At 38.4% G+C, this 26,306-nt stretch overlaps 1 protein-coding gene across 10 annotated transcripts in view; it reads left to right on the plus strand.

Moving 5' to 3' along the window:
- LRRC4C (leucine rich repeat containing 4C) overlaps positions 1 to 26,306 on the plus strand; it is a 1,396,296-nt gene that overhangs the window by 1,179,464 nt on the left and 190,526 nt on the right. The window contains exon 1 of one of the 10 annotated variants that reach the window (XM_016423484.2): positions 11,484 to 13,783. The exons of the other annotated variants lie outside the window; for them this stretch is intronic. The gene's annotated coding sequence lies outside the window, so the exon portion shown is untranslated. Of the gene's footprint in view, positions 1 to 11,483; positions 13,784 to 26,306 lie in introns of those variants that run through there. 10 annotated transcript variants of the gene reach the window in all.

Consider the following 26,306-nt stretch of genomic DNA (forward strand, 5'->3'; position numbering starts at 1 on the left):
ATGTTAAGCCATGAAAGGAATTAGTGTGTGTGTATGTTTCATTGTAGACTTTTCCTCAAATCTTATTTCTTCCTAAATTCTCTGCAAGATTTGACATTGTCATTCACTCTCTCTTCCTGGATATTCGCCACTCTCTAGATTTTTGTAAATTTACTCTCTTTTGATTCTCTTTCTAACTATTTAGTCACTTCTCCTCTGACTCTTTTGGTTGGACCATCATCAACCATGCTCAAAAGTGTCCCCTAAGTCCCTGAACCTTCTTCCTCTCATTCTCTATAATGGAGATCTCAGCAACTTCCAAAAGTTCCATTTTCATCTCTTTTCAGGTGATTCCTACATGCATATATTTTGCCCAAAATTTTCCTCTAAGCCCTAATTTCATGTTGCCTTTTGGACTTCTCAAGACGGATACCTCATAGGCATTTCAAAGCCAACACATGGAAAACAGAACTCATTATTTTTACTCTCAAACCCTTCCCTCTCTGAAATGTCACTATGAGTATTTGAGATTACCACTACCTTCAGACTCACAATCTCAGTGTCATTCTTGACTCCTTTGTCCCTCAATTATTCCATATTTCCACTTATTACATATTATCAAGTCTTCTTATTTCTACCTTCACAATATGGGGGAGAGGGGGGAGAGAGAGAAAGAGAGAGAGAGAGAGAGAGAGAGAGAGAGAGAGAGAGAGAGAGAGAGAGAGAGAGAGAGAGAGAGAGAGAGAGAGAGACAGAATTTCTGTCCAGTACAATATTATCATCCTGGTACCAGTCCTCATCTCACTCCTGTAGTATCACAAGAACATTATATTTGGTCTGTCTGCCATGAGTCCCCTGCTTCAGACCAACCTCTACCAATGTATTTCTGAAAAGTACAGGTCTGATGATGTCACCCTCCTACTTAATAAACTCCATTGACATCCTCCCTCTTCCCTTCAGGAGCAAATATAAAAGGCTCTATTTGACATGTAAAACCATTCACAATCTGGCCCCTTAATATCTTTCCAGCTTTCTTATATTTTACTCTCCTCTACACTCTGATCCACCAATATTTGCCTTCTTGCTTTTTGATGTTTTTTGTATATGACTTTCTATTGTCTCCTCCATGCCCTAGAATGCTTTGCCTCCTCATTACACTCTCTAGAATCCCTGGATTCCTTTAAGACCCAAATGAAATCCTCTCTTTTACAGAAGACCTTTCCATCCACCTCCCTTAACCCTCACTACTAGTGACCTTTCTTTCAATTTCCAATTATACTAAATATAATTGTAGGTACAATTATATGCATGTTGTTTCTTCCATTAGATTTTGAAATCCTTGAGGGGTGGTGAATGCTTTTGTCCCCCCTTTTTTGTATCCCAGTACTTAGCATAGTGCCTGACACAAAGTAAATGCCTATAATAAAAGCCTTTTGACATGACTGACATTGAATATGACAAAGAAAAGATTCAAAATGAGAGATCCTGACTGTTATTTCTATTTAGCAGCCATAAAAAAAAGAAAGGAAAAGAAAACAAATATACAAAGCTGAAATACTTCCATGATGCATGTTTTCACAATGTTAGAAATCCTTCCACCAATAAGCAAAGACTGTGTGTGCTAAGACTGTTGATAGAAAAGGAAAAAGAAGCCTGCTCCCACTCTCTAGGAGCTCACTTTCCAATATTATTCAGAGATAACATAAAAGAGAGTGAACAGAAAGCAGGTGATAAAGCCCTGGGCACCTTTAGATTCAAGCACAAGAGAGGATCTATTTTGAATGTCATTTCCATTAATAAATCCATGTCCTTTTCTGGTACTGAAAAGGTGTCAAAGATTTTAGTGGTGAGAAGCTTATTTCTTGACTTTTCAGATCTCCTCTCCTCCTGCCCTAATAAGTCACCTTATAGAGTTTCCATGGATCAAAAGATTATCACTTGGTGGCCAACCTGGTAAATTGCCTTATCCAGGATATTCTCTTTTCCCCCATTACCTAAATGAATTTTGGTAACTTGATTTGCACAAATCAGCAGGTTTTTCAAAGCAGAAATTAGCTCCTAGAGAAATGCTGTGTGTATAAAAACTCTCTGATCACACATATCCTTAATAGGTCTTCACCCCATAATGGAAATGAATAATGAAATCCATTCAATTTTTCCCTAAAACTGAACTCTATGTAGTATTAACAAATCCCATCTTTCCTGAGATTTGCTGTTTGACAGATGACAATTTTTTAAAATTAATGACTAGCATTAAGCATCCTGGTGAGTGATGGAAAGAGCAACCATGACAGCCTTAAATCCTAATTCTTCCAGTCTCTCCCCATGTGCCTCAGTTTCTTTATTTTAAGAATGGAGACTGAGGTTTGAATTAAATGCCCCCATAATCATCCTTCCAGAGCTCTAGTCTACATACTTATATAAGTTTTCCCTTAGGTACCAGATGCTGATTTAGCCAGATAAAATGCAGCTGTCTTCGCCAAATTACACAACTGGTTTCACACCATCTCTTAATTCCTAGTGGAGTTTTAAAGATACCTTTGCAGGCAATTTTCTTCCCGGTGCAAAGGATCCTAATTTAGATTGCACAAAAATACCACAGTGTAGTTTCTATGCACAAATACCATCTCCCTTAGAGACGCTTAATAAAGGAGAAAAGAAATTGTGTTCCACAGGTGCTTTTGTGGCCAGTTAACAAGATCTTTGGAATGTAATTTAAGCAAAATGGATATGAAATTGGTGGCCATGTTATAATAAAAAAAGACTTGCTTTATTTTTGCATTGGCTCCTTTGATCATTAGATGAAGAGAGAAAAAGGAAGAAGTCCCTTGCCCTTATCCAAAAAAATGGATTGGAAAATCTCTTCTGCTTCCCATTGTAGTCCCAGGGGTACATATTTCACTTCTCTTGCCAACTCTTGTGCCTAAGATTTCCTAGTTGTCCTTTTCAGTATCTATAGACTGTCAGTGTCAAATTTACTCATAACCTCTACCTATACTCGTAACCTGAAAATCCCTTCTACATATCAAATTGCAAACATTCTTCTGAGCCATTTTGTTTACCATTTCTGATGGTAGTGCCCTATACAAAGAATTATAATTCAGGAACCAAAAGAGACTTTAGATACCATCAAATCCAACCTCTTTATTTTTATAGATTAGAGATTTAGGACTAGAGGGTACTTTATTAATCATGAAACTGAACTTTCATCCTTGAAAGAGTCAAAGATTGAAGACTAGAAAATACATTGAAAATTATTTAGTCCATTAATGTCAAACTCATATGGAATGCGATTCCTGTAGGCTACTATTGACTTAGAAAGCCACAAATTAACATTACTTCTGATGTATATTATATACATATATATGTATAGTTAAACATTCCCTTTTTGTTATTATTGTTTATACATTTATGACTGTGAACCCAGTAATCTTGGTTAAGATAATCGAGGTGGTTTGATATTTGTGAATTTTACAGATGAGAAACTGAGGCAAACAGTTTTAAATGGCTTGCCTGGAGTCACACAGCCACTGAAAAGTCATATATGAAGCCAGGAAGATGAATCTTCCTGACATCAGAATAACCCTCTATCCACCATTCCACCTAGTTGCCAAACATTCCTTAATTACATCTCAACCTGGTTCCTAGCACTTGAGCAACTTGTGTTTGACTCCTCTGATCTAGTCTATCTTCTTTTTCCTTTTTTAACAGATTAAGGAGTTGAGGTCTAGGTAAGTTAAATTTCTTGTCCAAGGTCACTTAAGTAGTAACTGCTAAGGCAAGATTTAAACCCAAATTCTCTAAATCCAAATATAGCATTCTTTTCACTATCCCATGATATGACTCATATTCTGAAGAAAGGAAGGAAGGAAGGAAGGAAGGAAGGAAGGAAGGAAGGAAGGAAGGAAGGAAGGAAGGAAGGAAGGAAGGAAGGAAGGAAGGAAGGAAGGAAGGAAGGAAGGAAGGAAGGAAGGAAAGGAAGAAAGGAAGGAAGGAAGGAAGGAAGGAAGGAAGGAAGGAAGGAAGGAAGGAAGGAAGGAAGGAAGGAAGGAAGGAAGGAAGGAAGGAAGGAAGGAAGGGAGGGAGGGAGGGAGGGAGGGAGGGAGGGAGGAAGGAAGGGAGGGAGGGAGGGACAGGAGGGAGGGACGGGAGGGAGGGACGGGAGGGAGGAAGCTTAGCCTAAGCTTACCCTAAGCTTAGCCTTTTTGACTTTGTCACAATTTGAAACTGCATATTAGAAGGCAGCAAGTGTCCTATTTTTTTCCTCAATCCTATTAAAAAGCACTTAAGAAAATGCCTTGCATACAATTGGCACCCAAAAAAACCTTTTTAAATGTATGAAAGAATGAGTTAATTAATTAATTAATGGTTGAATGGATGAATGAATGAATTAATGGTTGAGTGGATGAATGAATGGAAGTAGTTTAATTCATTTGACACTGCCAAAAGTGTTTGCTTTGAATTTGTACTTAATAAAGGCAGCTAACTTGGCATATAAATGGAATGAATAAGTAAACTTAAAGATATGAAGAATATCATAATTTGAGTTGGAAGGGGCATCAAGCATCCATATAGTCCAAAGCATATATACAAGAAATTACCACTGAATATACTTAATAAACAATTTCCAGATTCTGCTTAAAGACTTCTGGGAAAGGGAGAAGGGAAACCTCCCACTTCTCAAGTAGCCTATCTGCTTTCCAATAAATCTAATTCTTAGGATTCTCCCACCCCCAACCATAACAAGACTAAATTTCCTCTGCTGCTCTCAAGAGCCAAATTTCCACTATCCCTCATTCCCCTCCCCTAAAGATATCCTAAGCATGTCGATGTTAAAAGGAAGATGAAGCTGTCTATTTCAACAATACTACAACCCTTGCCACAGTATTAGGATGTAGGAGGAAAAAAAGTGTTGGAAAATTCATGAGACAAGGGGTTAAATTCTAAGTATGGTACTTACTAGCTGAGTGACCCTGGGCAAGTCATTTAACCTCTGTGATCTCTAATTGTCATCTATAAAATGAGAAGGAAAATAATTACACTCCAATCTCACCAGGGTTGTTTTGAAAAAGGCATTTTAAGTGCTAGATACAAAGATGACCTAATCTTTATCCTTGGTATAATATTACAACAGTTGCTACTCTCCTCTGTAAACAAATGCCTATTTATTGACAAACACCAACAAAAACAAACTTTTATGAAAAAAGTTTACTAAGTAATGATATTCATTATTTCTACTATTTTATATTTCTGGTTACTAGCTACTGTCCCCTGCTGGGTGTTAAAGATTCCACTAGACATAGTCTTTTAGATATAGCATCTTAACAGGCTTATCGCCTTCTCAGCAGATAATTCCCAATGAATAAGGAGACTGAGGAGATGTCCTTGAAGGAAAACCTTACCAGGATTATCTGTATATCTCATTCAAACTCTTCTCAAGTCACTTCTTCTTCTACAGAATGTGTTTTTTTTTTCTAATTTTTAAACCAAAGAAGTGAAGGAGAATTTGCTAATTTTAACAATTCATATTTTTGTTAATAATTACCTCCTTCAAGATACTTAAATTTTTTTGAATATTTTGTTGACTGAAGATAACAATGGCTTTTGAATAAACTCTTCTACTTAAAATAAAAAAATAAATCACTTACATTTTCTTATTAGAATATATAGATATAGCCAGGTAGATATGAATGTGTGTGAGCATAAATATGTCAATTTTTATCTATCTATTTATTCCTCTGTCTTCATGTAGTTTTATTTGAGCAGGATGGTTTATTAGAAAGGACTTTTAAGTTGGGATAAATCCTGTATGACCTTGGGTAATTAATTTACCCTTTCTAAACAGTGTTTGCTTATCTATGAAATAAGAATAAATATAATGCAGACTTCACAGAATGATTTTGAGGCTCACATGAGATAATATGGAATAAGTAATTTATAGTCTAAAAATGCCATATATGTATCAGTTATGTTTAAGTTGACTTCAACAATTATTACATTCAAACAAACTAGGTAGTATAGTGGGTAATGTTGAACTTGAAAGTCAAGAAGACCTGAATTCCAATTCTACTTCAGTTATATATTAGCTATGTGACCTGGTAATTATAATATCTATGTCCTAAAGTTGTTTTAATGAGATAAAGTGCTTTCTCATTGTTGTTATTATTGAGTCGTGTCCAACTCTTAATGACCCCATTTGAAGTTTTCTTGGCATTGATACAATATTGATTTGCCATTTCCTTCTTCAACTCATTTTATATAGATAGGGAAACTGAGACAAAAGTTGAGTGATTTATCCAGGGTCACAAAGCTAATAGGAGTCTAAGAATGGATTTAAACTCAGGAAGAGTAGACTTCTTGACTCCAGGACTGCAGCTCTATCAACTGTGCCACCTAAAATGCTCTATTTATTATCTAACATATGTATAGGGAAAATTCTTCATTCTCCTTCATTCTTAATTTACCAACTCTTTTCCATTCGTCTTTCCCATCCTTCCTCAAATCTATTTCCTTGTCAGTACTCTTACGGTCACCATTTTTATTCATTTTCTATCACCTCCCACAAAGACTATTGCAATAATTTTCTTCTTTTTCTCCCTGTCCCCCTCTCCCTTCCCCAAATCAACATTCACACAGATGCTGGAGTGATTTTCCTGACCTTTAGGCATGTGCTCCTACTTAATCCCTGCTCCAAACTCTCCAATTCCTCCCTAAGGCCAGGAGGAAAGAAACGCAGACTCTTCCATTTTGCATTCCAATCCCTTCATAATTTGGTTCTAGCTTAGATTTCCAAGCTTATTGCAAAATGATCCTCTTCACACATTCTACCTTCTAGACAAACAAGCTTGAGCCTATTGTTTTCTATGTTAAGAAATACCATTTTTTCCAGCCTGTTTTCAGCATAAAAAAAAAAATCCTTTCTCAGTGTTTAATGGGCTGGTCCCAATGCCTAGAAAGTATTTACTCATCATTTGACCTTTTAAAATACCTAGTTTCCTCTAAAGTTCACCTTAAGTAATGAATGTCTCCTGCATCAATCAATTAATAGGAAAAGTGGCTAGATGGGCAATGGGCCTAGAGTTAGATAGATCTGAGTTCCAATTGTACCTGATAGACACTAGCTGTATGATGCCAAGAAGTAGCTTGACTTTTGTCTGCCTCAGTTTCCTCATCTGCAAAATAAAGATAATTATAATCCTTACCTACCAGGGTTGTTATGAGGATCAAATGAAATAATATTTGTAAAGTGCTTAGCAAACCTTAAAGTGGTATATAAATATTAACTATTATTATTAACATGTGTTTATTAAAGTATATGATCTTTCGTGATCTTGCCAGCTCTTTGTCCCACTCCATATACCCCAGTAATTAATTGCTTATTGTTCATTATTCTCTGTATGTGTTTTGTATTTCTTTATATGTGTATAAGTTGTATCTCCATACATTAAAGGTAAGTTCCTAGAAGTAGGGATTTTTATTTCTGTCTTTCTATAACCAGTGCCTAGCACAGTGCCTAGAACTAGGCAGCAGTTAATAGATTTTAGCTTATATGCCACCTGAAGAGAGATGCTGTGTGCTGAGGGTGCAAGCACAAAAATGTAACACTCTTTGCCCTCAGAGATCTTATACTCTACTAGGGGGTTCAACCTATTGATAGTTAAGTAGAGAAATAGAATGGATCATTGAAAGAGATAAGGAACACTTCTAATGAGGGAGCATGTTCAGGAAAAGTCTTGTGAAGGTGATGGTGCCTGAACTTTGCTTTGCAAGACAAGGCAATCCAAAACTCAAAGGTGGGAAGGAATTGTACTTCACAGATGGAGACTGGCCTGTACAAAGGTACATGGCTAGGAGTGAGAATGGGAACCATCTGCAGACTAGTTTACCTGAAAAAAAAATAAAAGACTTCATGATAGGAAATAACATAAATTAAAAAAAAAAAAGATGGACAGAAGATAAATTGTAAAGTATTTTAAATGCCAGACTGAGAATTTTCTAATTCATCTAGATATTTAGAAATATATTACTAATTTAGAAACATTAAAGAATAATTGAAAGGTTCTTTTTAAATTAGAAGAATAATGTGGGAATATCAACTTCATTTGAAGGATGGATCAAAAGAATATGATTATTGTAATATAATGATGATGATGATGATATCATTAATGCATTGACCCCACCATTTACTCTACTTTGAACAAGTCACTTGACTTTTCAAAGCCTAATTTCCCTGCATGGATAATAAGAGAGATTGGCACTGCCTATCTCAGCAGGATAGCTATAAGGAAAATGCTTTGTAAACTGTTAAGCTCTAAATCAGAGTGAGTTGACATGATTGTCAATTACTATGAAGGTCTTATTTTCCTGAGGTAGGACAGTACAGAGATATTTTCAATTATCTCCCCAACCCCAGTCTATCCAATGTCAACATGGGAGAACTGTCCTTCTTCACTCTCCCATGACTTAGCCCATTGTTCTGCCATTTTCCTCACCATCCACCATTAAGGATGTGGAATCTCATGAACACTCAGACATTGCCTTTGCTTCATGGAGTTGTACAAATTATAACAGAACATCAGAGCTAGACAGGCTTGTTGATCATAGTTAATAGATATTGGAACTAGAGAGGACCTTAGAACAGAGATGATATTTACCAGAGCTAGAAGAAATTTTATCACATAAATAAATAAAAATATTATTAAAGAAAAAAACGACCTCTTATCTTCTGATTTAGAATCAAGACCATATATTGGTTCTATGGCAGAAGAGCAAGTCTAGGTAATGGGATTTAAGTGACTTGGCTAGGGTAAGATAGCTAGGAAGTATCTGAGGCCAGATTTGAACCCAGGTAAAAAAGTCCACTGAGCCACGAAGCTACTCTCTAGAACATAAACTATTAATGCTAGAAGGGATACATAGGATTATAAGGAAAATAATTTATATTGAAAGTCATCATTTTTTTAAAAGAAAACATCTCAGACCACAGATTAAGGACTATTTATAAGTTCCATATTTTTAAAGATGAGGACATATCAATTAAGAGAGAGAAAGCCATTTGCTCACAATCTCGTAAAAGTGGTTCAGTGATAGAAAAAGTGGCAAGCGTTGTGGATAAAAGATGCTTCTTCCCTCTTCCTTCTGCTCCATATTCCCTATTTTATGTCAGGTAGATCACTTCATTCAAAAATGCAGCAAAGAAATCTAGCAGATAGTTGTCTTTCTTTTTCTACCTTTAGGCTTACTGATGGAATAGACAGAGCACTTTGCCTAGTCAGGAAGGCTTTACCAGCTATGGGACCCCAGACAAGTGATTCATGTACTGTTGGCCTCATTTTTCTCATCTGTAAAATGGGGATAATAACATCATCTACTTTGCTGGGTTGCTATGTGAATCAAATAAGATAATATTTGTAAAACAATTAGCACAGTACCTGACACAAATAGGCCCTATATAATTGCTTATTTCCTCTTACCTGTGCCATAAGAATGCCAAAAAAAAAAGAAAAGAAAAAATTCCATTTCAGAGTGCCTATCTCACATCAAAACAAGTACATTTTAGCTTTCTTTGAAGCTATTTTGAGACACTACTGAATCTACATTTTATGACTTGTTAATTGAAAACTATAATTGAGATGTCTTTATGGATAAAGAGTTTTTGAAGCCAAATTAAGGTTTTGGTTAACTGCCATTTTTGTTCTTTGAAAGTACTCATCCTGTGACCAAATTGAAATGTCATCTTTGCCACTTCCTTTATGTATGACTATGATCAGATTCGAATATCTTTGGGCCTCAGTTTCTTCATCTATCAAATAAGTAAATCGGACAAGATGTCCCCTAAAATCCCTTTCACCTCTAAAACAAAGATCTTCTTAAAATGTATTATTCATTAAAAAGCACAAACAATGCAATCACCCCTCACTTAATTCATTTCCATTAATCCAATAATAGAATCTGTGATCTCATCAAACATAGGTTTTCCTTCCAGAGAAGCAGACAACAAACATCCTTTGCTTGCCTATTCTGTGTGACTCTAATCCATTTTCTCCCATAAATCTACCATAGGTGTCTACCTAATACATGGGGGGTGGGGGGTGGGAGAGAAGAAGCTTCCTTGATTTCTTTTGACATTGAGAAAATGCCAAATTCTCATAGTGATATAATTCATGAGGGCACCAAAGCTGCCCAGACTTAAGAGAATGATTAATAAATCATCTCCCACGTCCATGATTTTCCCCTGCAGACTCAAATTTGTTATTCAGATTAAAGCCAAGTAAGATGTGAAATCCTCTAACTTTCAAGGAGCAAGGAGTTTACTACTCATATATGAGGGTGTTTCCAGTTTAGAAAGATCCATAGGGAAAACTCAGTGAGAGGATATTTTAAATAGTTTTCATATTCTAACCTTTTCATTAAGATAAACTGATAGAGGGGGCAGCTGGGTAGCTCAGTGGATTGAGAGCCAGGTCTAGAGATGGGAGGTCCTAGCTTCAAATCTAGCCTCAGACACTTCCCAGCTGTGTGATCCTGGGCAAGTCACTTGACCCCCATTGCCTAGCCCTTACCACTCTTCTGGCTTGGAGCCAATACCTAGTATTGACTCCAAGATAGAAGGTAAGGGTTTTAACAAAACAAAAACTGGTAGATATCTGTATTTAAAAGTGGACTTCACCTAAATCTGTGATGTTGTGTCCTGCACTTTTCTCAGATTCACATTCCTGAGCCATTCTAGGAATGGCCTTAAATGTATGATTATAGATTCTTTCCTTTGAATATAATTTTGTTTCACAGAAAGAGATGAAGAAAAAGGAGCAATTAATGGATTTTTAATGGCACATCCCCCAGTTTCCATCCTTCCCACCCCCACCTAACCCCCAGCCAGAGGGATTGAAAAGAGGCATGTTTTCCCATGATATGATGTGACAGAAATGCATACATCCAGAAGGATGCGAGTTGGAATTGAGTTGTCAAACTGTCCGGAATGTCTTGTACAAACTGAACAGAGCAATTTATTGCAACACTCCACAAGGCTGAAGGATCCTATCTCGCCTTTACAGTTGCTTTCTCCTACCGAGCTTGCCCTAACACAGGGTGCCCCCCTACTCTTGAGTCAGGCTGAGTTCTTTCCCTTCTGCTCGTCCAAAGTGATGCTTTTGACTCATAACTGCGCAGCTTGCTGAAGAGGGAGAGAAATGGAGAAATGTCTCAGCTTGATGGGCATCCTCAAAGTCAGGGTGTCCAGAGCTTAGCTTTGAATCTTGCTGGGATCTGTCCTGTTTTCTCCGTTTGTATTTTAGGAATGCATCAAAAACACCCCACCCCCACCCCCACCCCCACTCCCACTAAACCTCACGTTATCTTTCACCGACTGATGCGTGCATTTTTTAAAAAGAGAAAATGTTTTCTGATCTCCCTTCCCAGACAAGCTTGATTTTTTTTTTCAATGATTCTTTATACTTGGGGGTTGTTGGTCCTCCGGAGCTTTGCTTTGTGCCCTCCAGGTGGCAGCAGTGCCCCATCACAAAGGCTCCAATCCCCTTTTTCACTGACATCAAGTGTTAATGCAATTGACCAATCAGTGCTAAGATGATGGGAGGTAATTGGGTAATTGTATTTCACTGATCACAAGCAGAGAAGGGAAGAGGGGAAAAGGGGGAAAGAGAAAGAAAAAAGAGAGAGAAAAAAAGGGGGGGGGGGAGTAGAGGAGGGAAGAGGATGAAATGCTAGAGTACGATGTGCACCTTAAGATAGCTGGGACCTTCCCCAACTGGAGGGCGCAAGCCTGGTCTCGCTAGGAATTTGGATTCCGATTCTTTATTTATTTATAAGTAGAAAGGGAGGAGGGAGAGCGCCGGGGGAAGAGAAGAGTTCAAACGGGAGCGGATGTCTGGGAAGACGGGAGGAAAGGTTTCTGCCGGGCACTGGTGAGATGGAGCGGAGGACCGAGCAGAGCATCCCCCGCGCTGCCGGGGACCGGTCTTCTCGGAGGGGGAAGGAGCCCCGAGCCCCACTCCCTGGGTGGAGAAGACGAAGCAACTTGTAGCTCTACAAAAATGTGCCAGCCGCAGCTGGAGGCGAGATCAAAGCTGCAGTTGCATCGGAGAGGGAGCCTAGGATCCAGAGACTAGTGCATTTTTTTTTGGAGGGGCTCATTCTATGGGCCCTGCCACCTCCGTCCTCAACCTGCTCTCCCACCGGCACCCCCGTACCCCAGCTCTCCCCCATCTCCCTTTTCGCTGTTTTAAATAAAGGCAATACCCGAAGTTCCTTCACCTCGGTGCAGCCGGATCTTTATTGCAGCTGGACGAAAGATGGAGAGCAAGGCAAAATGAAGAAGGGGACCTGGGGGCTTGTCCCGGCCCCACCAGCCAGGCCCTTTCACGCATCCCCGCCGCCTTGATCCGGGACCAGATCGGGGGAGTTCGGGAACATCTGGAGGATTGGGAAAGTGTGCGTGTTTGTGTGTGTGTGCGTGTGTATGTGTGCCTAAGGGGGAACTGGGGGTGGGTGGTGGGGGCGGGGACAGAGAAGGAAAAAGCCGCCACCGGGGGCGGGGGGGGGGGGTGGGGGAGAGGAGGGGAAAAAAGTGGAGGGGGGCAGGGCTGGGTTTCTTGACAGCTGATGGGAGCCTTGAAATTTTCCTCCACTACCTCCGCCCCCACCCCCACCCCCCACCCCCTGCACTCCATTTAACGTGAGATTATGAAATTGCAGAGGAGGTGGAGGGAAGGCGACAGGATCTAACGGGGAGTTTGGAGGGGAGAAGGGAAGAAGGTGGATGGCGGGGTAGCTGAAATCAGAAATCCAATTGCGCACTGGGTTGTGATTGGAAATCTAATCAGATCTTTGGAAAAAGGGGCAGGCCAGGAGGGGACTGAGTGGGGGTTGGGGAGTTGATCCCTTTAATTTTTTTTTTTTTTTTGCGGGGGGCGGGCGGGGAGGGAGTCAGAGAGAGGAAGGAGACAACGATGTAAAAGAAGACTTTTGGGTGGCGGTGGCGGTTGGCGGTTTGGGTGTCTTGCAAAAATGAAGAATGCGGGACACGGATCTATCCTGGAGCCCGAGATACTGGAGAAACTGAACATGCAGGAGAGAAGAAGGAAGAAACCAGATTGTCCTGCGAGACCTGGATCTTAACAAATCAATGTATATATCTATACATACGTACAAAGGGAGAGAGAGGAGAGAGAGAGCGCGAACATTCTAAGATGAAATCGACCAACCTCAGACCAGAGGGAGATTGTGTTGTTCTAGTCTAAATAAAAAAAAATATAATAATAAAAATAAACAATAAGCACCCCGGCCCCACACACAGAAGGGAGAATATAAAAGGGGGGGTCATTGAAAATGGAGAACAGAGGATCCGGGAAGGAAAAGTATTTTCATTAAAGCAATGGAAAGCAAGAAAAGGAGGAATCTTGGAATGAAAAGTTTGGGGTTTTTTGGCTTTCTTGTTTTTTTAGAAAAGTAGAGACCTGCTGTGCAGAGGTGATTTGGTTTTATTTTTCTTTCTTTCTTTCCCCCCTCTTCACGAGAAGAGAAGAAATAAATAATACATCTGCAAAGAAATTTCGGAGAAGAAAAGTTGACCGTGCCAGAATGAGGCATTGATTGGGGGAGAGAAATCAGCAGGGCAGGGTTGGAGCTTTGCCTGTGTTGACTAAAATTGATGGAAAATTGCAGTTGGATTTTTTCCTTTTTTTTCTCTTTTATTTTTTTTTTTTGCGTGTCAAGATCGTGTGTTTTTTCTTGCTCGTAACCTCCTGGATTTTGCACCTGGACGCTGCTGTGATCGGTCTAAAATACAGTGAGTGATCCTTTGCTTATTTATTGGGGAAGGGAATGCCCGCTGATTTATGGCTCTCTTGTCCCCTGGAAGCCCCCTTTCGCTCTGGTTTTTAAAGACCTGGCTAGTGGTCAGCAGGAGAGGGAGGGAGTGGGTGACAGACCCCGTGGTAAATCAGGTTTTGCTCTCGAAAGCCCCAGTCGCTAGCTAGAACGATGCAGGTTGTCTGCATTTGGGCAAACGCCTTTTGCAAATGTTCACTGGCAGAGAAAGCTTCCGAAAAAGCCCCTGCAGTGTGGGGTGGTTTGCCGTGTGACTGACTCCCTCCAGAACGCCTGTAAGTTGCATGGCAGCCCAAGAGTTGGATGCACAAATATTTAACCATTGGAAATCGAAGGGGTCCAATTTAAATTTCATTATCCAACCTGACACTGCAGATCAGCAGAATGTATGAACACGAAAATATGATAATAAGGCAAGCAGATGAAGAATGGCTTCTGGCTGGTGGGTGGATAGAGGGAAGGGAGAGTGGGTGATGGGGGAGGATGCTGATGAAAAGAGGGTTTGGTACTTTGCACAACCCCCCCCCCCCCGTTTTTTTCCTTATCTGTCCAGTGTATTCTGCCTCCTCTCTCTCTCTCTCATACACACCAGAAATAGGTTTTCTGACTACCTGTGCCCCTTACCAGGCTTGCCTAAAAATTTAAAGGATGGGAACTACATCTTCCTCCCAGCTGATTCTTTTGGTTTAAAGAACTGCCAAGCTGAGGGAGGCTGTGGATGACTTGGGCAGTATATGATAAGCAACCTTGTTAGTACTTCGAGGACCTGCCTGCTGAGAAGCTAGCCCAATTTTTTTAGCATAAGTAGCTAACTTGGACAGAAAAGCTACATCCCAGGATTGGTGCAGGCTCTTCTCATTGACTTCCTTGCCCCTCTATGAACTGGGGGGGGTACATGAGGGGAGAGAATGGAAGCAAAGAGCACAGGGCCTGGCGGAACCTTAGAGAAGGCAGAAGTCTGGTGGAAAAAGGAGTCCCTTTCATTTCCTCAAGGCTGGTCTGGTTGGCAGTGTGGCTTTATGATTTTTTCCTCCCCAGGCTTTTTCTGTCCTACCTTTGGGGCTCCCAGCAGAAGCTGGAAATCTTTGGTTAAGGGCTGAAAACAGCATGAGTCAAATGACTGATAAGCACCCCAGAGCTAACAGAAGAAAGTGAGGGTTAGGTGAGGATGAGACAGAAGCCTGGTTCCACATGGCCAGGGCTCCTGCTCCCCTAGTCCAGGAATTCTCTTTTGAACAAAAATGTGCTGGGGAAATGGGGGTGGTGGAATAAGATTGGAGGAAGAGAGGAAGAAGTCTGGCTTCATCCTCAGATCCTGACAGCCTGAGCAGAACTCTTCACCCTAAACCCACCCTTGATCCTCCCCACCCCCATCATCTCTTTCCCTCTTTGGGGTTTCTCATATAATACAGAATGAGGGATAAGGGGGAACAGGAAGACCATGTAGCTAGATTGGGTTCTGTAATCTGTTTGTGTGCCAGTTAACATCGCTCAACTCTAAATCTTCCCCAGAGCCTTTTATGAACTCTTTCTTAGAAGGAATTGGGGGAGGTGGGGCAGGTAGGAGCGTTCCCCTTACTGCTTTTGGATTGTGCTGGTAGAGTTTCTTTTCATGAGTTCTGGTTGTTGTATAGACGTTAAGAAGGAGCAGGTGCTTCTAGATTCAGATTTGAGAGGTGATCATGGGAAGTGGGACCACCAAGTAAAGGACCAGAGCTGCTTGTTGATTCCAGATCTATTATTATCTCTTCTGATACAGAAGGACATCAAACCTAAGGCTGGACACTAGGGCCCATCTAATAGATTTTTTTTTTCTGGGCATACATACCCAGGAAGGATGCAGAGTGGGCAATAAGTTTGTCAGCCTGTGAAAATAATCGCACAGTTTTCCCAAGCCCCCTGTTGGTTTCTGCATATCTTACCATAATTCTCTGCAATGAGTTTGTGTGTTTTTTCCTGTGTGGCTAAATTTGCAATATTACACCCATTCAATTTATGTTAAGCTACCATTCAGCCAACTTATTAAAAAAAGAGCTTGCAAATATGTTTTGGTGTGTCGATATGCATACATATATATATATGTGTGTGTGTGTGTGTGTGTGTATCTCTATTTAATATGTTTACATGCTTTTTCACTGACTTCTTCAGCCCTAAAACATATTTACAAAACCCATCTTTGCAATGAACCTTGCCTCTGCCAATCAGACCACGACGAGGCACTCCCATAGGTTGGTGCCTTTTTGACATAATTCCCATCATGTTTTCTTCACTGGCTCATTTTCCATTTCTAGCTCTGTGCACCCTTTCCCCTCCTGCACACTCCTCCACCCCCACATATGCTTGGGAGGTTGGGGGGGGGGCTTGAAATCTGTTCACAATTGTGGGCTGAAATCTGTGGTCTATTTCAGCATGTACAAAGCTGGAGATGATTGTGTGTCTAAAGATGTACTATTTTCACACTTCACTGAATCACTCACTAGTACAGTAGCCAGAGATACGCAGAACAGTCTGGAGTTTAACTCCTTCAGCTTGGCGGCCCCAGATTGGCGCCACATTTCAGAGAAGAAGCAGCAGCAGCAGCAAAAGCAGAAAGAGGGCTTTGAGATTCCTAACTGGGGACTTTGTCAGGAACACACTCCCTCCATGGGTCTCCCCAGGATAGAATCTGGCCTGGACTCAGAGTCCTAAGTGACCTATTCTCTGATTCTCCGAGCTGGAAAGTCAATCCATTGAGTGCATAGATTTATGGGAAAGGTAGGGAGTTTTCTGAAGGCAGATTTTCTTAGGCTCTTGCTAAAGACCTGAGGATGAAGGTTGTGCTTGGTCCCCCATAGGTGGACTAGTGTGTATGTGTGTGTGTGTGTGTGTGTGTGTGTGTGTGTGTGTGTGTGTGTGTATGGGGGGAGGGAAAGGGACAAGGTAGATATTGAGCAGGCAGGGACTTTTCCAGTAACACTTCCAGAGGCAGTAAATGGGAAATAAACAGTCCTCTAAAGCACAGCATTGGAGTAGCATCCCTGGCTTGGAAAGTAGTTGATGGGATTTCCCCCCAAGCTCTCACATTTTATCATGTCGATGCTTCTTGTTGAGAATAGATTGACTGCAAAATATGAGACCATGATATGAAATATTGGGTTCACGCAGAAGATTCCATGGTCACAGGGCATATGTCCTTAGAGGGATTAGAAGATAAATCCTGGAACAAATGTGTTTTTGTTTGTTTGCTTTTCCCCCATTAATTTTTAGTGGAAAAGATCATTAATGTGGCTTTATGCCCTCTGTCTAATAGGTACAGAATAAAGCCTTCCTATTTTAAAATAATTTTGAAAAGAATATTGTCTGGTCCTCCAGTGAGGCAGAATGGAGTAATAGATAGATTCCTGTACTCAGAATCAGGACCCGTTGAGTTCCAGTACTACCCTCAGACACTTAGTACAGACATTAATAGCTTTGAGATATTCTTTAATTAATAGCTTCTTGGGCAAGTCTCTTTACCTGTCTAAGTCACAGTTTCTTCTGGTATAAAATGGGGATAATGATTTTGCCAACCTCAAGGGTAATTCTGAGGGTCAAATGAGCTATCTGGCTTCAACAGAAAGAATACTGGTTTTGTGGTTGCAGGGCCTGAGTTCTAATCCTGGCTTGCCACTTACTATCTTTATGACCTTGGACAAGTCACATCTTCTAGGTTTCATTTCTTTAGTTATAATGTCAGGAGATTGGACTATATGACTCTTGAAGTCCCTTCCTGCCCTAAATCTTCCACATTTTTGTATAAATCACTAAATAAATGTGAGCTGTTATTATTATCACTGTAGATCTCAGAGGGAAAAGCAATATTTCAGTAGTTATGAAACTTAGTTTAAGTTTTATAATACAAGCATGGAATAAGGAGTCCTAGGACCTGAATTCAAATTCTATTTCTCTTACCTATAACTACATTGTGGTGCCTTGATTCCCATGCTCTGGATTGCCTTTATGCACAGTGTAAAATAGCCTGCAATTACAGTGATCAATTTGGACCTGAAAGAAAACTTGGAAGCAGACCTAATTTAATGCCTTTATTTTGTAGGTGAGGAACTGAGCCCCATAAGGGTGAGGTGACCTGCCTAGATCACATAGGTAATACAAGACAAAACCTGGATTTGAACCCAGATTCTATAACTTCAAATACAATCTGGTTCTGCTGTACAACAATGGCTCAGATAGTTTGATCACATCTTACAGTTCAATTGAATTCTGCTGTGGGCTAGTCACTTAAAATATGAAGACCACCCCTACCTCTCCACCCCACTATAAATCAAAAGAGCAAAATAAAACTTCCTTATTGTCACAGAGTTTAAATTCCACAGTAGAGTTATAATGAACAATAAAAGGAATTGGTGTAGACCAATAGTCTTAATATACTTATAAGGCACAGATAGTACAACATTCAGTCATTGGAAATGTTTTTAAAGGAAGAAAATGATTTTAAAATATTTTTTTCTCCCTCTGAGACTTTCTCTTGGGGAGAGAGATTGCTACTCACAAACAGAGCTTGCCTGAGTTCTTAGAGGCAGCTGCAGGACCTTTAGGGACCACCTTTTTCTCTTTAGGGTGCTCTGAGACCTGTTCAATGACCTTGAAGGTTGATAAATAAGATCTAGGTTAGTATTTTTTTTTGTCCTCAACTTCTTGCTCAGGAAGATAACAGAGAGAGCTGATGAGAGTCCCAATTATTCATTGGACATCCTTCCATTGCCTTTACCAAGAGTCAACCCTGCAAGTGAAAATCATCCAGACTAATGGAGGGTTTGAAATAAACAGGACTGACCCCATTTTGGTAACTGCAGTCCTGTGGGACTTATGGCCATGCCATTTTAAAGAGGAACTTTTAGAGAGTCAATTACATATTTTCATTATTTCACAAACTTCTGAAGGTTGGTTGATGCTATAGAAATGTGTTATAGAAATGTGAAATAAGAGAGATTTAAATAAAAGGGATTATGGGTACATGGCTGTCTGATAGCACTGGGTCCCTGTAGTTTTATTGGGGTAAAGCAGTCCTGGCCCAGGGCTAAGTTCAGTTTATCTAAAAGCAAGAGTACATTGATATTGATGGATGAATAGGCAATGTACAGAAAATGAATTTAGAATGAAAAGCCAATGGATAGACAGAAACTGTTGAGTGTTTTTTGTTTTTCCAAACTATGGATACATTTGACAATCTGAAAAGCCTAGAAACCCTTTTTCAGAATTATGTTTTTAAATTCATGAAATGATATTCTTGGAATTGCGAAAGAAACCAATTATATTGAAATGAAGCTGTATATTTCTGTGTAAAGATACATATATTTTTGTGCATATACAAATGTGTATTTGTGTACACATATACATACGTATTTAATGTGTATAAATGTGTACGTATATACCAATTCATGAACTATAAGTTTAAAATCCCAAATAACTGTAGACAGAATTTTAGACTCAAAGTCAGGAAAACCTGGGGCCAAATTTTGACCTAGAATCTTACTAGTTGTGTGACATTGGCCAAGTCACTTAATCTCCCTGAACCATAATTTTCTTAACTGCAAAATGGAATAGTTACAGAATTAGGAACCTTAGCAGCCATCTAGTCCTGTTTATACCTCAAGGACTTTCCATTATGATATCCATTCAGTCATTTTAATAGCCAAATGAAATTATGTTAAGAAAAGTTCTTTGCAAATCAAAAAAAAGTTTTATTAAAGTAAAATTATTTAAGTGATTTAATGAGCTCTATCATCTCGCTGTTATAATCAGCTGACCTTCAATTGGACAGTCCTCTGAAGATGGACCTTGCTACCATTTCCTTAGGCTGGTCCATAGTCCACAGATATACAGTTCATCAATAGACGTGTCCTATAAAACTTTTCAGCTTGATAAAACCTACTCAAACTTATATATTACTTCCATAGTTTCTGAGAAGCTTTCTTCTGCTTATGCCCTAGAGGGCAGAACAAGAAACAATGGACAAAAGTTGCAAAGAGTCAAACTTTGGTTTATATAAGGACTTAAGAAAAAAAGAAAAAATATATACACACACACACACACACATATATATATATATATATATATATACATACAGATAGATAGACAGATAGGTAGATAGATGGGCAGATAGATAGACAGACAGACAGATAGATAGATAGATAGATAGATAGATAGATAGATAGATAGATAGATAGATAGATAGATGGATGGATGGATAGATAGTTAGATGGATGAATGGATGTATAGATAGATAGATATATGGATGAATGGATGGATAGATAGATAGATAGATAGATAGATAGATAGATAGATAGATAGATAGATAGATAGGAGAATGGAAAACAAATAAGGATATAAGGAAAATTTTCTATTGAGATCTGTCCCAAATTAGACTGGGTTGACTTGTGAGAAACTGGGTAACTAGATGATTAGTTTGACAAGGATGCTGGACACGAGATTTTTTATCAGATTTTTCCCTAAGTGAATGGATTTTTCCCCCCAATAGACAAGTTGGTCTCTGAAATATTGCATTTCTAAAAAACTAGGCTTCCTTCTAGCTCATGAGGAGGAATTGGGGTGGTGGGGTTAGACATGATTGTATTTTCTTTCCAGCTAAAAATCCAGCTAATTAAAAGATTGAAAGATTGAAGATTCATGTTGGGATCATGTGTATTTCTTAAGACTGTATAGAAATATGAATTAGAAATGTTTATACCCTGACTCATGGGTTTCATTCCTGGACATTTCAAAATAATATAAATAATAATAATTTCTTAAGAATAAAAATTCCTTGGGGAGTGGGGGTGGGGGACAGGTAGGTGGTCCAGTGAATTGAAATCCAAGTCTAGAGATAGGAAGTCCTAGGTTCAAATCTGACAAGTCACTTAACCACCTTTGCCTAGTTTTTACTGCTCTTCTGCCTTGGAATGAATACCTACTATTGATTCTAAGACAGAAGGTAAGAGGTAAATATAAATAAATAAATAAATGAAAAGAATATAGTCTCTTTGAGAGCAGGAACTGTGGAAATATTCTTTTTGCCTTTGTATTCTTTATATTTAGCACTGATTAATAGTAGTAGTTTCTCTTATAACTGTTTAATAAATACTTGTTGATTGATTGATAAAACACAAGATCATCAAAGACAGGAAGAAGTATGAAAATATTCTCAGTATTCCTGCTAGAAAACAAAACGAATACTAACTAAATGGTGAATGTCTGAACAAATTATGGAATTTAATGGAATATTATTATACCATAACGAATGATGGCTATAAGAAAGGCTCATCAATTGATGCAGGGCAAAGCAAGAAGAACCAGGAAAACAGATACCATGATTTCAATATTGAAAATAAAAAGGACGCCTAAAAAGAGATAACATGAAATACCAGTTCTGGTGGCAGAGTAGAGATTAAAAAGTGCATTTACCTCCATTCCTTGGAAACTGTAGGAAATGGAAATGGATCAAAACATCATAGATAGAGAACTGGCAATGGGCTTGGGAGCTTTCTAGAGGAAACTCCTCATTTTCAAGATGAGGAAACTGAGTCTGTGTAATAATAAATAACATGTCCACAATCATACGGGTAGTGATAAAGGTAAGATATGAACACAAGACTTCTGACTACACACACAGTACTCCTTTCCATTTCCCATGCTGACTCCATAGAATTTCAATGTGTGTCGTTGCTACCTCAATTGGTTTGCTGAACTGCTTTTCTTTGCTATTCCTAGGATGTCATATGGTTTGAGTTCTAAGTCATCCATACAAAGATGACAGAGAAAATATTTGCCTGGAGCATAAAGACAGTAGTTTTAAGGTATAATGCAGGAAGGTTGAGCAACTTAGTGGAATAGCTATCATGGTAAATAAAGGATGTGCTCATGATATCTCTGAATACCCCATCATCTAGACCTAACTGTTACCTGATTTCAGGGCATCCTTTCTTTGCTTGAATCAGCTTCTTAAAAGACCTTTAAACCTGCCAGGCATGGACTAAGGAAGAGTCAGCCTGATGCAGGCTTGAAGATTTCAGCCTTTGGAATTTTGCACAGGCTGTACCCCATTCTCCAGTTTCTGTGATGGACTTCCTCCCTCTCATCCCTACCTTTTTGGAATCCCTAACTTCCTTCAAGGAAGTGCTCTCATTGCCTACAAGAGGTCCTTCCTAATACCACCTTTTCCCTCCTCACCTCAGTGCTCCCCCAAAACAAACACTTTACTCTGTATAGACCTTATTTACTTGTCTGTATGCCTTCATTAGAATCTAAGGACAAAGGTCTCTGTTTATGATGTATTTCTAGGACCTAACACTGTCCCTGGCACAGAGTCAACAGTTAATAAGGGCTTTCTTTTTTTAATTATTATTTTACATTTTTAAGCCCCTATTTTTCATCTCAGGATCAATATTAAAGTTTGTTTCCATGGAAGAAGAATAAGGGCTAGGCAATTGCGGTTAAGTGACTTACCCTGGATTGGACAGTTAGGCACTATCTTAGGTCAGATTTGAACCCTGGACCTCTGGTCATCTCCAGACTTGGCTCTCAATTCATTTAGCCACCTCACTTCCTGAATAAGGTCTTACTGAACTGAACAACTACTGCTTAATTAACAGACATCTCTTAAAAGACCTTACTTTCAGTAGAGGATCCAGTAGGAGTTTTATAAATCTTTCATTCCTTAGCATTAAAGTTTGAGAGGATTTGGGGGCAGGGTAGGGTATAATGTAAAATTATGTCTTGTTTCCAATGTAAATCACAGAATTGGGGATGGAGTCATAAAAAAGCTCCCCCAAATCAGGTAGGGTTGAGGAGGCAGAAGGGTTTATATATGACCAGATCAATGGACAATATAGATCTTGGTTAGAATTAAATCAGTAAGTTTGCAGGATACAAATGATATTCTCCTATGTAAATGGCTTCTGGTTTTGCTATTGGCATGAAACTTTTATTTAGAGAAAATAGATATCCTATTTTCCTTCTTTCAACTCTGATTAAAAGAAATTCCAATTAAGGCACAAATGACTTGTTTTTAGTGAACTAAAAAAAAAACCAATCACCATATATATATATATATATATATGTATATATATATATATACATATATACATACATGTATGTATGTATATATACATATACATATATATGTACACACATATGTACTTATATATGTATATGTGTATATATATGATCAATGAATGAATGAATCATTGACCAGGGAATAATAAAGGCTTGCATTTATATAAGATTGCATTAAGATTAACAAAATATTTTCCCTGTGACTCCATAAGGTAGTCTCTATTTTACATATGGGAAGGCTCACCATGGGGAAATAGGATTATAATGTCTCATTTTTGATGGAACCACTATACTTGCAGATTATAGACATGCTATGGATATAAAATGCTAATTCAAACAAAGAATTCGATAAAATATCTCATGCTATTCTTGGAGAATAGATGGATAGAACTGTACTTGAATGGGAAGAATTAGGGTAGATACACTTGGCTGACCCCAATGAGTAGTTCTTCATGGTTTGACTTCAAGTTGCAATGACTTTTCCAGTGAAGTTTCCCAGAGTTCTGTGCGTGTTTGTCTTAATTACTTGGGTAAATATTGAATATTCACAAAAATTTCAGATGAGATCAGGCTAGGAAATATAGATAATGCACTAAATAACAATCAGGATTCAATAAGGTATTGAAATGCTAGTAATTTGTGCCATGTCAAGTTGAAATTTAATGAAGATATATAAAGTCTTATATTTGAATTTTTAAAAATAAAATTCTAAGTAGAAAATGAAGGAGGCAGGATTAGATAGCAATTCATGTGGGGAGAATGGAGTATTTTGTGGATTTTAAGCTCAGCATCACTCAACAGGATGACATGGAAGTCAAAAAAGCTGTAAAAATCAGAGAGAAGACTTTTTTTAATTTTAATAACAAATTTCCACATAGGTTTTCTGAAGTTATATGATCTATATCATCTCTATCCCTTTTTCCCTCCCCACTCCTGGAACTGATAAGCAATTCAATATGGGTTATATATGTATTATCATACAAAACATATTTCCATAGTATACATTTTTGTAAGTGAATAATGTTATATAACTAAAACCCCCAAACATGTTCTCAAATAGACTAGTGATGAATCATTTGTTTTCATCTGCATTTTTATTCCAACCAATCTTTCATAGAGAAGATTTTTAAGAGAGATAATATCCAGAACTAGAAAGATTATCTCACTGACCTCTATCCTAAATAGACCAGAGAGAATATTGTATTCTCTTTGGGGTACCATTTTGGAAAGATATTATTAAGCTGGAGAGAATTCAGAAGAAGGCAGCCAAATTGGTGAGGGGGCTCAGGTTCATAGCATAAAGATTGGATGAAGAAAATTAACTTGGAGAGGAGAAAATTTAGAAGAGAATGTGATAGCCATCTTCAACAACATGAAGTATCCTGTGGAAAAAATTCCTTATTCTGCTTCACCTCAGAAGGCCAAAAAAAGGGGAGGGGGAGGGAATAGGCACATTACAATATTGAATGAAATCAAAACAAATTTTAAATTAATAACAATTCAATCCCAAATGGAATAAACTGCCATGGGGGAGGGAGAGGGTTTCCTTTACTTGAGTTTCTTCTTTAATTAAAATCTGAATGACTCTTCAGGGATGTTCTTGAGGAATCTTGCTTAGGTGGTAAGTGGTCTTCATGGTCTCTGATGTCCCTTTTAACCTGAAATTCTGGGATTCTATAATGTCACAAAATTAGAAATTATTATTATTTTCATCAACCTTTTACATCTTTCTTCTGAGAGAAGTAAAATTATATGTCTGTGGTCAGCCTGCAAGTTTTATTCACATTTTTAAAATGGTATTTAAAAAAAAGAAACAAAGACTAAACATAATTATAAGGTGTAGACCTGGCAATCAATATTGGATGAGGCCAGTGCAAATCCCACTGTATCTTAAAGTTCACACACAAATATAGAAGTGCAAAACCTAAAAAATTCTCTTCTAGAATGGTCATTTTGATGGAGGGAGAATTCAGTGGGATGCTCACTGGCTCTGAGAAACATTGTTAAATTTTCATTGTTATCATCAACATCTTGAAAATTGGCAAATGCTACCAATTAGGCCCTGATTTATTACTTTGATGGTTGTCTAGATTTAAGAATATAAGGAATAATCCATAAATAATTCAGATTAAGCTTTAAAAGTACATTGTGTGTACTTAAAAAAAAATCCGAAAAGAGTCAATTGTTAAACATTTACAAGAACACTCCTGAATGAGGGACTAGGCCAGGTCAAAGAGGATTTTTTGAAGAATATCACCTAATTTGTGAATAACACTTGAAAGCATTATGAAAATAAAGGGCACTAAATTTACATTTGTAGCAAAGAATAAGGCTAGCTATTATTTTTGATGTTTTTTGAGTAATGATGTACTAATAATTCATCTTGATGGAATATTATTCCCAGCCTTTGATGTTTCTCTCAAACGCCAATGAATTATTTACGTCCTTTTTCTGAGATGGGTTTGACAACCACTATTTGGTAATGTTTTGTTTTGTTTTGTTTTTTTTTCTCCTGGTTTTATGTGTGTGGTCTAATGAATAACTCATTCTGATATCAAAGACAAATGGCTTTAGAGGTGAGTCATGGTCTATCCTGGACTGTGGATGCAGCTTTAGTAAGGAAAACTGAAATAGAAAATGTCCTCCTTGTTTGAAATCCTGCTTAAATGAACATTTTTGGGAAAGCATAGAAGAGGATGATTTTTCATGAAATTAAATATCTAACAATATAGGAATGTATTAGTAGGAGCACACAGGAGATACTTGTTTTTTTGTGCATGTATGCACCCATATATTAAATGGATAATGGCCTGGACACCTAGTGCCTAATAATTGCTTATTCATTGATCAGTTGATTGATTGTGTTTTTCACTAAGTTATTTTTGAAACTGTGGTATCCTATGGCAGAAAAGTAACAAAGTACAAAAATAATTTGCTGAAAACAAAAGCCAAAGAAAAAATACCTAGATTATTGAATTCTTTTTGGTTGTTCATTTTCCCTTTAGAGGATCCCTTTTTATTTTCCATTGATATATAATTGTGGAATGAATATCTCCAATCTACAAATTTTCTCTAAGTTACAGGATAGTTCAGTGATGGCAAACCCTTTAGAGACCAAGTGCTCAAACTGCAACCCTTATGCCAAATGTGAACCTCCAACCTCACCCCAGACAGGGGAAGGAGGAAACACTCTTATTGGGCTGCTGGGAAGAAGGGCTGGTGATGTGAAAAATATCCTCAGGCTAGAGAGGGAAAAGGGAGCATCCCCCTCTGGCATGTATGCCATAGCTTTGCCAACATGGAGATAGTTAATTTGAGCACTAGATTTAGAATCAGAACATGTGGATTCGAATCTGGATCCTATCTCTTACTTATCATGAGCAAGGAATCAT

Source organism: Monodelphis domestica, chromosome 6 (genome assembly GCF_027887165.1).
Source record: "Monodelphis domestica isolate mMonDom1 chromosome 6, mMonDom1.pri, whole genome shotgun sequence".
Lineage (NCBI taxonomy): Eukaryota > Metazoa > Chordata > Mammalia > Didelphimorphia > Didelphidae > Monodelphis > Monodelphis domestica.